Below are 13,300 nucleotides of genomic sequence, written 5' to 3'. Positions count from 1 at the left end.
ATGAATTACATTTAGAGAAATGTTTGTTTTATATTCATGCAATGGTATTTCTTTGTTCTGTAGTAAGCCGTGTATCCTGAATGGGTGGGAGTTGTGGTCTTAAATCCTGCTGAAAGCAGATGGAGGCCCTTGCTCATGGAAAACCCTTAATTAAGAGAATTGCACATCTCATATTACCACAATCAGAACAATTAAGAAACAGAAAATATTCCAAAACAGGCTTTGTTCACCAGCCCTGCTTATAATGTTTATCTGCCAGAAACGTGTAAATAGTAACCCGATTGGAGTTTGGTTAAAATTAAATGACAAATTTCATGATATTTCTGTCAAAGATATGATTTCAATCTAAATTTAAGGTGTAAATCTATATTGTTTATAATTTTGTAATACAGTGGGTTGTTTTAAGATATACTGCATTAACACAGAAAATGATAGGCCCAACAATTGATAAATAGAAAAAAAATTGATAAATGGAAAAAAAAAATCTGATTTACAAACCACATTACATTACATTAGGGATTTCTATTCCGCCATTACCTTGCGGTTCAAGGCGGATTACAAAAGGTTAATTTAAAAAAGCAGAGTTACAATGATTAGCTAGAGAGGTAAGTTGTAGATCTTATAAACATTTAACGTGTTGTTGTGGGTGAGGTGGTTTGTAAAAGAATTAAAAGGTGGTCACAGTGGAGGTTCTTTTGTTATTATTAGTGCTGTAATGGGTAGATCTAATGTCAGTTTTAGAGTTACTAAGAGGTCGTGATGTTATTGCTGCTTCAGGAATTTCTTGAAAAGTATGGTTTTTATTTCTTTTCTGAACGTCCTATAGTCTGGGGTGGTCATCAGAAGGTTGGAGATTTGGTTGTCCAGTCTTGCGGCTCGAGTGGCTAGGAGGCCGTCGTGTAGTTTTGTTCTTTTGACTTCCTTGATTGGGGGGTGTATGAATGGGGAGTGCGTTTTTCTGTGTCTGGTAGTGGGTGCTTGGATGAGGCGATTGTTCAAGTATGATGGGCTGTCTCCGTGTAGGGTTTTAAATAATATGCAGTAGAATTTGAATTGGATTCTTTCTTGGATTGGAAGCCAATGTGAGTTGATGAAGGCTTCAGTGATGTGATCATGTTTTCTCAATGAATAGATGAGTCTCAAAGCTGTATTTTGGATTGTTTGGAGTTACATTGTCTAATCGTCGTTGCAGGGCAAGGAAGGAAGAGGATGTTGCAGTAGTCCAGTATACCTAGTATTAGGGATTGCACTATAAGTTGGAATTGTGTTCTTTCAAAGAATTTTCGGACTTGTCTCAGATTTCTCATGATTGCGAATGATTTCTGGATTGTTTTATTTATTTGCGGTTGCATAGTGCCGCGTCTGTCTATGGTCATGCCAAGTAGTTTTATGGTGGTTTGGATGGGGTATTTGATTGCGTTTATATCTAGGTTGATTGTGGTTTGGACCTTGTCATTTTCGAGAAGGATGAATTTGGTTTTGTCTTGGTTGAGTTTGAGTTTGTGGTTTTTCATCCAGGTTGTGACTGTTTCAAGTGTTTGGTGAAGTTTGTCTATCATGGTAGGTTTAGAATGATCGTATGGGATGAGGATGGTGATGTCATCGGCATAACTATAGGTGGTTATGCCTAGATTGTCCAGATGCGTTCCTAGAGAAGCAGTGTAGAGATTGAAGAGGGTAGGGGATAGTGGAGATCCTTGTGGTACGCCGCAAGGGTTTGACCAGGATTCTGACTTTTCTTTGTTAGATTTTACACTGTAGGTTCTGAGTTATAGGAATCCTTCAAACCAAGAGTATACTTTATCTGAGATGCCTATTGCGTCTAAGATCTGTAGAAGGATGTTGTGATCCACTAAGTCGAATGCCGCAGTTAGGTCCAGTTGTATGAGCAGCATTTTTTTCCCTGTACTAAGGTGTTGTCTGACGGTATCCATAAGGGAGCCTAGTAGTGTCTCTGTACTGAAGTTTGTTCTGAATCCTGATTGCATGGGGTGGAGTAGGTTGTGGTCATTTATGTAATTGGTGAGGAGTTTGGCTACTAGGCCTTCTATAATTTTGACATATAGCGGAATTGAGGCTATAGGTCTAAAGTTAGATGGGTGGTTTTGTGGTGCTTTTGGGTCTTTTTGGATTGGGGTGATGATGATTTCCCTGAGGTCAGCAGGGAATGTGCCTTCTGTGAGCGTGAATTGAATCCATTGTAGAATTATGGTGCGGAATTTTACACTAGAGGTGGTAAGGAGATATGAGGGGCAGTGGTTGAGGTCACAGGAGGCATGACTGTATTTTTTGTATAATTTGTTGAATTCTGACCATTGTATGTTGGGGAATTGAGTCCAAATTCTGTCTGCAGCAGTTGCCTCTTTTCCTGAAGGGTGGATTGTGATTGTGATTGTGATTGTGATTCACTGCAAATTGGCTAACAGACACAGCAAACTGAACATGAAACTTTACTGCAGTGCAAGCAACAATCTTTTAAAAAGCTTTACTAGCCAAGACTGAAACAGAAAATGCCACTGTTTTAAAGTGTACCTAACAGACTTAAAAATAAATAAATAAATAAAAATTCAGTAATTTGAGTACAGCACAAACCTTATCCACTGGATTTTTCAGTTACTTGATATTATCATAAGAACATAAGAATAGCCCATCAAGCCCAGTAGCCCATTCTCATGGTGGCTAATGTAGGTCCCTATTACCTGGCCAAAACCCAAGAAGTAGCAATTTTCCTTGCTACCGATCCAGGGCAAACAGCAACTCCCCCCATATCTTTCTCAATAACAAACTGTGGACTTTTCCTCCAGCAAATTCTCCAAACCTTTCTTAAAACAAGCTACACTATCTGCTCTTACCACAACCTCTGGCAACGTGTTCCAGAAATTAACTATTCTCTGAGTGAAAAAATATTTCCTCCTGTTGGTTTTAAAAGTATTTCCCTGTAACTTCATAGAGTGTCCCTTCATCTTTGTAAGTTTTGACAGAGTGAAAAATCAATCCACTTGTACCCGTTCTACTCCACTCAGGATTCTGTAGACTTCAATCATATCTCCCCTCAGCTGTCCCTTTTCCAAGCTGAAGAGCCCTAACCGTTTTACTCTTTCTTCATATGACAGGAGTTCCATCCCTTTATCATTTTGGTCGCTCTTCTTTGAACCTTTTCTAGCGTCACTATATCTTTCTTCAGATAAGACCAGAATTGAATGCAATACTCCAGATGAGGTTGCACCATAAGAACATAAGTAATGCCTCTTCTGGGTCAGACCAGAGGTCCATCATGCCCAGCAGTCCGTTCACGCGGCGGCCCATCAGGTCCAGGACCTGTATAGTAATCCTCTATCTATACTCTTCTATCCCCTTTTCCTTCAGGAAATCATCCAATCCCTTCTTGAACCCCAAAACTGTACTCTGTCCTATCACGCCCTCTGGAAGTGCATTCCAGGTGTCCACCACCCTCTGGGTGAAGAAGAACTTCCTAGCATTGGTTTTGAATCTGTCCCCTTTTAATTTTTCTGAATGCCCTCTTGTTCTTGTGTCTTCGAAAGTTTGAAGAATCTGTCCCTCTCCACTTTCTCTATGCCCTTCATGACACGATATAGGGGCATTATAACATTTCTAAGTCTTGTTAACCATCCCTTTTTAAATAATTCCTAGCATCCTATTTGTTTTTTTGGCCGCCACCACACATTGAGCAGAAGGTTTCATCGTATTGTCTACGATGACACCCAGATCCTTTTCTTGGGCGCTAACCCCTGAGGTGGATCCTAGCATCCGGTAACTGTGATTCAGGATATTCTTCCCAATGTGCATCAATGTGGACAAATGCAAAGTGATGCACATTGGGAAGAGTAACCCAAATTTAGATTTCTATCCCGTCCTCCTGTGAGCTCAGAACGGGTTACAAAAGTACATTCACAGTAGAATACAGCAGACACACATAGTCAGTTATATTAGACATTCACAGTACATTACATAGAACAACCATGGTAGCTTAACTAATACAACAACAAAACTTACATGAAAAAATACAGTAAGAAGAGTTGCTGGAACTGCTGCTTTTTAACATATTTATCAATAATCTAGATATAGGAATAACTAGTGAGATAATTAAATTTGCTGATGACACAAAGATATTAAATCATTTCTAATCTCTCACCAGCCTCCAACATATTGATCATTCCTTTTTAGCTCTTTTCTGCCCAGTGGCATAGTGAGGGTGATTGGCACCAGGGGTGGTGGTGCCCCTCCCCCGCATGCACTCCCCTTTCCTTATAATTTTCCAGGCGCATGCAACTGCATGAACTTGCTACCCGTGTGTTATGCCTATGGCCAGGGGGGGTAACTGAAACTCAGCATACTACTGACATGTATCCACAAGTCTGCTTATCTGATATCCTGACCTCTTTTTGACCTGGGGGTTGCCCAAACAGCATCAAAAGGACAGTAAAACCAAACAACATCAAAGGTTTCCGCAACAAGTATCTGCTATCTTGACCTCTTTGACCTGGGTGTTGTCAAACAAAGAACAAAAGACCGGATGTGCCTGAATCGTAATAAAGAACCCTTTATTATACTTATATATATAGATGAATATAAAAATAGAATAACTTCACCGTGATCCTGGGCAACACCATCCTTCACAATCGGGAATCCCTGCAATTGATAGGTGGGTAGACACGGGCTGTCCCTTGGTTGCAACGAAAATGGATTCTTCTTTTAGGGGCAGAGTCCCGTCTTTTATATAGGGTGAAAAGCTGCTGAATTAATAGAAAAACAGCTGGTCCTGCAGTAACCGGCAGTTATTGTTTATGCTTTATATTGTCTGTGTGCTTTTCTGAGTGTCACTGATCATCCCATTTGACAGAAATAAGTGGCAGAACACCGTGTCGTGTCGGCTATCCTTCTGATGCGGGGCCTGGAAGTGACATCAGAGAGAGGTGACACTAACGCAGGCAGCAAGTTCGTAATGCTGCTCACACAGGGAAAATTAAAGAGGTACGAGGGGAAGGGGTGCACGCACGGGGCGGGGGGGGTTCAGGAAGGAGCAGGGGGGATGAAGAGGAGGAAAGGTGCCTGCGGTTCTTACAAAGAATGCGTCTGGGGTGGACCGCCCCCTCACTGCATCCCCTAACTACGCCACAGTTTCTGCCTCTCTCTTACCTGTCTCCTCTTTTTCATTTTTCAGCTACTTATGAAATTTCCATCTTCTCTCCCATTCCTCATCTCATTCCTTCCTCGGCTTTCCATTCCCTTTCATCTTCAATGTACCTCCATTACCATATTTCTACCCTTTGTTATATCTATCCTCTCAACCGTTTCCTTGCCACCCTCTCCTCCCCCTTATGGTTCTACCATTCTCAGCGTCTTCCTTCCTCTACCCTTATAGCTCAGCATCTGCTCCCTCTTCCTTCCTTTCCCACCCTTGTAGCCTGAAATCTCTCTCTTCCCTCTTCCAATCTCCCCATGATCCAGTGTTTCTCCCACTCTCTTCCCTCACTCCAATTGCCTAGTATCTCTCAATCACTCTATTGTGCTCCTGGATACAACATCTCCCTCCTTCTCCCCCTCCATCTCCTGTGTGTGTGTCTCTCTCTCTCTCTCCCTCTCACCCACCCCATGTCCAACACCCCTCTCTCTCCCTCCCTTGCATCCCTCAACCCCATGCAGCATTCTCTCCCTTCGTCTGCCATATTCAACATTTCTGATTCTTTCTTACTGTCCACCATCTCTCTCTCCCTGCCTTGTGCCCTGTCAAACCTCTTTATCCCCCATCTCTCCCTTCCATTATCATGTGCAACATTTCATCCTTTCTCCCCACAATGCATGACTCCCTCCCCTCCCTTGTGTCAGCATCTTTCCTTCCTCTTACCCCTCCCCTTCCCTCCCTTTTCAAGCAACTTTCCTTCTTCTCACTCCTCCCCTCCCCATGCAAGCAACTTTTCTTCTTCCCCTCCCCTATACTCTTCCTAGTAAGGCTTGTTTCATCGGGTCAGGGTATTGGCAATGATTCTCACACACTGCCTGCTGCTAACCCGGAAGCCTCCCCTCTGCCGTAGAGAGACTTCTGGGTTAGCGGCAGGCAGCATGTGAAAATCACTGCTAATACTGCGACCTGACAGCTGACACCATCCAAGATTCTGCATAGGAAAGGGCAAATTCTGTGTGACTGGGGAATTCTTTACAAATTCTGCGTTGCACAGTTGTGCAGAATTCTGCCAGGAGTAAATACAATTTTATTGTACCAAAAAGAGATTAGGTTCTTACCTTGATAATATCTTTTCCAGTACATAGGAACTGTATGCTGAGTTATCCTTGCATAGTCACAAGCACTCTACAGAGGATGTCAATCACAGCTTTTCAGCTCCTCTTCCCTCTCCCTGGTTTTTGCTGCCTCCTTCAGTTCATACCAAACCAGCGAAAGCCCTATAGGAAAAGACAGAATGAGGAATATGGGGAACTCCCTAAAACTAAGTGTCTGATCTGCTCAGATAAATGCAAATCAATCACTGAATGAACAGTAATGTAAGAAAAAAAAACATAACAAGAACATAACAGTCTGAACATGTATGAAGCTCAAACATTCCTCCCTTTAAGCAGGACAGGATTAATTCTTCAAGGGCCCCTAGGCACCGAAGTACGCTGCCCCCCCCCCCCCGGCCCTGCCCCGCCCGCCATGTAAGATCCTGCTTCCATCAACAACATTTTGTTGTCCTAGTACAATCTATCATCCTCTCCAGACTAGACTACTGTAACTCCATCTCTTTAAGTTTAACCAAAAAAAGTCTCCAAAGACTTCAGCAAATTCAGAACACTGCGGCCAAGCTGATATTCGCAAAAAGCAAATTTGATCATGGTTCCCCACTTCTGTCCAAACTTCACTGGCTTCCAGTAATTTCCAGGATTCATTTTAAATGCGCCAGCCTAGCTTTTAAGATCCTACACGCCATCCTCCTCCTCTAATACCACTATCTTGGAATTCCTTGAATCCTGATAACATCAGATCCTCCCAAAAACTTAAACTATCCTTCCCCTCGCTAAAAGGTATCCTCTATGCAAGAAAATTAGGGAAATCTCTCTTCTTCAGAATCACTGAGCTTTGGAATAACCTTACTGCCCCACTTCGGAATCTGGGCTTCTTCTAACTAATCCGAAAGCATCTGAAAACTAGGCTATTCACAAAAATGTAATGCTCTCTTACCCCCTACTCAACCTCCAACCTCACTAAGTTGTTCCTTCCTTATATTAAGCTCTTGTAAACCTGCCGAGCTCTATAATTATGGAGAGGATGCGGTATATAAACTTAAAGTTTAGATTAGATTAAGGTACATAAAAACCTAATCTCTTTTTCCATTGCAATAGGAATGGTATGCTGAACCTTAGGGACGTACTTAAATAGCCCCCACACTCTTAGGTGGGATAGAGGAGCCTGCTCATAGTACTAAGGACCCAAAAGCAGCATCCTCCCGTACTGCTATGTCCACCCTGTAGAAGCTGGTTAAAGTATGAAGGGAATACCAGGTTGCTATCTATAAATCTTTTTGGGTGGAATTGCCTGAGCTTCCTCCCAAGAGGCCACTCCCCTTGTCAAATGCACCTTTAAGGAGACATGCCACAACTGATGTAGGCAGAGGATGTAGGCAGAGGATATAGCCGTATGAAGCCTTGAAAGCAGGTCTGCCTCGTCTCGCCTGATTAGTTAACACAAAAAGATGGTCAGAGTCATAGAAATATGATGGCAGATAAAGGCCAAATGGCCAATCTAGACTGCCCATCTGCAATAACCATTATCTCTTTCTCTCTCTGAGAGATCCCGTGTGCCTATCCCCACGTCTTCTTCAATTCAGACACTATCTCTGTCTCAACACTTCTTCCGGGAGACTGTTCCACGCATCTACCACCCTTTCTGTAAAAAAAGTATTTCCTTAGATTACTCCTGAGCCTCTTAACGTCATCCTATGCCCTCTCATTTGAAAGGAAACTTTGCAATTAGAGGGCATAAAATAAAGTTAAGAGGTGATAGGCTCCGGAGTAATCTGAGGATATACTTTATGGAAAGGGTGATAGATGTGTGGAACAATCTCCCAGAAGTGGTGGTGGAAACAGAGACTGTGTCTGAATTCAAGAGGGCCTGGGATAGGCACATGGGATCTCTCAGAGAGAGAAAGAAATAATGGTTACTGTGGATGAGCAGACTAGATGGGCCATTTGGCTTTTATCTGCTGTCATGTTTCTATGTTTCCTTTCAATTAAAAGAGACTTGATTCGTACGCATTTACATCACGTAAGTATTTAAACGTCTCTATCATATCTCCCCTCTCCCGCCTTTCCTCTAAACAAAGTATACATATTGAGATCTTTAAGTCTGTCCCCATATGCCTTATAAAGAATACCACTCACCATTTTAGTAGCCTTCCTCTGGATCAACTCTATTCTTTTTACATCTTTTTGAAGGTGCAATCTCCAGAATTGTACACAATGTCTCACCTGAGTCTCATATAGGGACATCAATACATCCTTTTCCTACTGAACATACCTCTTCCTATGCACCCTAGCATCCTTCTAGCTTTTGCCATCACCTTTTCAACCTGTTTGGCCACCTAAGATCATCACAATCAATCACATCCAAGTCCCGCTCTTCTGTTGCGCACATAAGTTCTTCACCCCCTAAACTGTACCATTCCTTCGGATTTTTGCAGCCCAAATGCATGACCTTGCATTTCTTAGCATTAAATTTTAGCTGCCAACAAAACTCATTGGTTACTTCCAGGTAATGTAATCGTACTCTTCTGACATCCAAAACCTTTACGGCCTTGTCCTTTATTATTGGACCTTATGGGGTGAAATGCTGGCAGTCTAACTTCTTGGTTAACATGAAATGCCGAAATGACCTTCGCCAGAAAGGAGGGAACCGTACACAGTCACTCCTGTTTCCATGATCTGGAGAAATACTCTCTGCCCGACAGATCCTGCAATTCTGAGACTCTCCTGGCAGAAGTAATTGCAACTAAGAAGACTGGTTTAGCCATCAGATCCATGAGGGGAGCCTCCTGTAAGGGGTTCATACAGGGCTCTGCTGAGTCCCTGTAAGACCATATTAAGATTCCAGGATGGAAACGGTGCTCAAATTAGAGGCCATAGTCTCAATGCACCTTTCATGAACCTAACTATGTCCAGGTGGGCCACTAGTGAAGCTCTTTTCTTCCAGTCCCAGAAGCAGGAGAGTCCTGCTTCTTGACTCCTAGGGATGCCACTGTTATTCCCTTATCAAGGACTTTCTGCAGAAACAACAGTATAGACAAGATGGATGCATTGCCTGGCTCTAACTTCTCTTTGCTGCACCAGCACTGAAACGTCTCCCATGCCTTAGCATATGCTGAAACTGTTGTCTGATTTTTGGCTTTAAGCAAAGTAGCAATGACTAATTCTGAGTACCCTTTGTTGACTAGCACTCTTTGTTGACTAGCGTTAAAGACTTCGTTTAAGGAATGGAAAAGGACAAAAATGGACGAAAACTGGAAAAAGCACAAACAACATCAAAGCAAGTGCCATAAGGCGGTAAGAGGGGCCAAAAGAGACTATGAGGAAAAAATAGCCAAGGAGGCAAAACATTTTAAACCGTTCTTTCGATATATTAAGGGGAAACGACCCGCAAAGGAAGCAGTGGGGCCGTTAGATGACCATGGAATAAAGGGAGTACTGAAGGAGAACAAAGCCATCGCCAACAAACTGAACACATTTTTTGCGTCTGTATTTACCGATGAGAATACATCCAATATACCAGAAGCTGACAGGCTATACACAGGAAATGAAGAGGAGAAACTGACAGGGTTGACAGTCAGTCTAGAAGAGGTATGCAGGCAGATTGATGGACTTAAAAACGATAAATCCCCGAGACCGGACAGCATCCACCCGAGGGTAATCAAGAAACTGAAAGGGGTTATAGCTGAACTGCTTCAACTAATAGCCAATCTGTCGATCAAATCAGGAAGGATTCCGGAAGACTGGAAAGTGGCGAATGTTACATCGATCTTCAAGAAAGGTTCAAGGGGAGATCCGGGAAACTACAGACCAGTGAGTCTGACTTTGGTACCAGGAAAGATGGTAGAGGCACTGATAAAGGACTGCATCATTATCACCTTGACGGACACAATCTGATGAGGACCAGCCAGCACGGCTTCAGCAAAGGAAGATCTTGCTTGACAAACTTACTGTACTTTTATCATTGGCCGCAGCAGTATTAGCTCCGACCATTATAGGAATTCTATGAGCATCTGAACTTTTACTGCCGCTGCCAGTGATAAAAAAGCCTAAATGTGGCTTCATTAAAGGGGGGGGAGGAGGAGGAGGAGTAAATTAATGTTTCTTATTTCTCCATTTTTCACAGGATTATTTCTCAATTTTCCACAGGGTTGATTTTATTTCATTATTTATTGGGATTTATTAGCCTTTATGAAGAGATTCACTGAAGGCAGTGTACAGCAGGTATAATTCAACATAAAACTTACAATTTTGTTAACAGCATAACAGTAGTAAAAAGATAAAATATAAACATAGAGTATATACTGTACAATGAATGAGGTAAAGTAAAAAATCAGTAAATTTTAATGTTTGTTTAAATGTATTACACTTGATGAATCACCTGAGTTGAAATAGCTGTCTCAAATGTACAAACATAAACAAAATTCATAAAAGCTATTGGAAAAAGAACACCATTAAAAAGAAGGAATTCTATATACAAGAAAAAAAATATTTGATCAAAATGATATCTCAAAACTACCAGCCAGCAATTATGGCAAAAAAAAAAAAAAAAAAAATCACACTCATGTTAACGCCTGTGCATCATTAGAAGGACAAGAAGGGCAGAAAGTCTGTCGCTAGCAAGCCATTTGCAACTACAGCAAGGAACAAAACAAAACAAAAAATAAACCCCCACAAGGCCAAGAACCATTCCAAAGAAGAAGAGGATTTAAAATAGTTCATACAGTCTACAGCTCAAAAGGCGACAAAAAAAAGGCCGGACAAGTGACAAGCCCATATACCTGTCAAAAAGCATGTGCATAACAGAGAGCGAGGCGGACAAACCTCAAACATAAGATCTCAAGTTACAGGTGGCCCCAAATTCCCAAGATTAGACGCCATACCAGAGAAACCAAATGGAAATCAGCCCTTTCCCACGGTTGCCAACCTACCATAAATTTATGAGCTCTCTATTAAAATAAAAATCACTTTCAAATTAAGGTGCTTGTCATTTACCTTGGGCTGATGTTAATTCCCTCCTCCAGTCCTCCGCCTCCTCCTCCTCCTGTCTTCCGGCTCTCCCTCCCGGCGCGCGATCCTCTAGCTCTGCTCTCTAGGCAATGAAACGGTCCAGCCAATCAGCAGCTGAGCCTGCTCGGGTCACAGGGTAGCGATAAAAGCAACATTTGGATTGGTTTGTAACTCAGATCAGTAGTGTTTTTCTATTCGTTGTTCCGATATAATCATATTATGACGTCATAAAGCCCAGCGTCTGGACTGTGAAAGGTTTGGTTCGGGCGGGTGGGCTAGCGGAGAGCATAAAGGGGTATAAGGGCGTGTGATATTCGGAAGACTGTGCAAATTGGACTTTTTGAAACTTGATTTTGTTTTGGGTTCACGTCTTTAAGGGTTTTTTTTAACCTTTGTCTTCTGCTTAGAGCCTACTCCTAATGGTTTTCTCGTAAACCCCCCTAATAGCGCATGTGAACCTTGCTAAAATACCTAGTGATTCTTCTGTACTTTGGATTAAAAAAAAAAGACCGAAGTTGACTATTTATTGGCTCTATATGGTAGGGCTGTCCTTAATAAACTAAGATGATTGTGTTGCTGTCTTTGTCATAACTACCAGGTTTTGCTGTAAATATAACTTTATATTTTTTTATTTTTTTACTGGACTGCCTGTAAAAAAATTTGAATCTTTTGTAAATTTCTTCACGGTTCCTATAATTACCAGTATCTGACTTAAGCCTCTTCCTTTGGGCGTGCAGTCTGAAGGAAATCATAAACCTATTGTATGTAACCCTGGTCTTACACAGTCTTGGAGGGGGGGGGGGGTCAGGTACCCGCGACCGTGGCATTCAAAAAAAAGTCGAGTTCGAGGTGGGCACAAGCCCGGACCAGACTTCCCCCGAAAATCCAAAGGATAACTTTCCCTGGAGTTCAATCACGCTATACAGTCTTTCGCTTAACTGAAAAAAAAAATATATATATATATATATATATATATACTTGAAATCTTGATTGCAATTTCAAACGCTCAACTCTTTATAATTTGGCCTCTCCAGTTACAGTTTGATGAGAAACATTCCCTCGTTGCGTTTCCCATTCTCTTCATGCTAATTCCTGCTTTATTGTGGTGAGTTGCTCCAGGTCCCACCCTCTTCCTTCAATCCCAAACCATGCTGAGCTGAAACATTTCACAGTCTGCTCTGTTGGCAAACCCATTCTGACTTTCACCTCAGGCTATCAAACGGGAGATCTTGCTCCTCTTTCTCACCTCCCTTTTATTTACTATCGGGACTTCCTGAAGATTCTCCTCCTAAGTTACTCCTGCTCTCTAGCAGAGACATTCTTGGAGGGGGAAGGGACACAAGTTTTAGGTTACTATAAATTGTGACTGTCAAGGGATGTGGGGGAGGAGGAGACCAGCATTCATTATATCTAGCTGAAGGCCATTGCTGGCATACAAAAGGGGGGTTTGTATAGAAACAGTGTAAAATGATCATGCACTGTAGAAGTTATTTAAATAATTGGGGATGTGTATTATGTAAAATGTCTGGCACATAGTATAGAGTTATCGTACCAGTACAAACTGGTTTTGGGCAGAATCTGTTTTTCTCAAAAGTGTGTGAAGACGTGAGAGGTCGAGTTATGACCTTTCCGGGTAACCTTCTGACTGATACTAATAAACTACAAATGTCTGATTTGTATCATTGTATGTACTCTCTGCCTGAATAGGTGGTGCCAGAGGGTATCACTCATTAGTGATGGACAGTTTACAAGATTGTCAAGTGTTATGTTAATAATCAGTATTATGTGTATCTACTAACTATCCACATATGTATTTTCCTGGGTGTACTTATGTAAATCACAGTTTTATAACATTATTTAAAATATGCTGCAAAGCTTACCCTCTCTTTTACTAAGACACACAAACACTAATGCGTCCATCCATAGAATATAATGGATGCGTTTTTTCCTTTCTTTCTGCCTCCTGTGCACTTCCTCTCCTCCGGACTCCATTCCCTTCCCCATCCAACATCTCTCTCTCTTTCTCTGTCCCTCC

The 13,300-nt window shown here is 41.9% G+C and overlaps 1 protein-coding gene across 3 annotated transcripts in view; it reads right to left on the bottom strand.

Moving 5' to 3' along the window:
• The window catches only part of DIPK1A (divergent protein kinase domain 1A), a 50,803-nt gene extending 39,487 nt beyond the window's left edge, over nt 1–11,316 (bottom strand). The window contains exons 1-3 of one of the 3 annotated variants that reach the window (XM_033917066.1): nt 11,251–11,284; nt 6,262–6,420; nt 4,611–4,912 (exon numbers count right to left, since the gene is read on the bottom strand). The gene's annotated coding sequence lies outside the window, so the exon portion shown is untranslated. Of the gene's footprint in view, nt 1–4,610; nt 4,913–6,261; nt 6,421–11,250 lie in introns of all 3 variants that reach the window. The other 2 variants (XM_033917064.1, XM_033917065.1) reach the window with 2 other exon arrangements.
• Nucleotides 11,317–13,300: the final 1,984 nt, after the last annotated feature.

Source organism: Geotrypetes seraphini, chromosome 12 (genome assembly GCF_902459505.1).
Source record: "Geotrypetes seraphini chromosome 12, aGeoSer1.1, whole genome shotgun sequence".
In the NCBI taxonomy this organism is placed as follows: Eukaryota; Metazoa; Chordata; class Amphibia; order Gymnophiona; family Dermophiidae; genus Geotrypetes; species Geotrypetes seraphini.
This window is presented reverse-complemented; position numbering and strand designations above follow the sequence as displayed.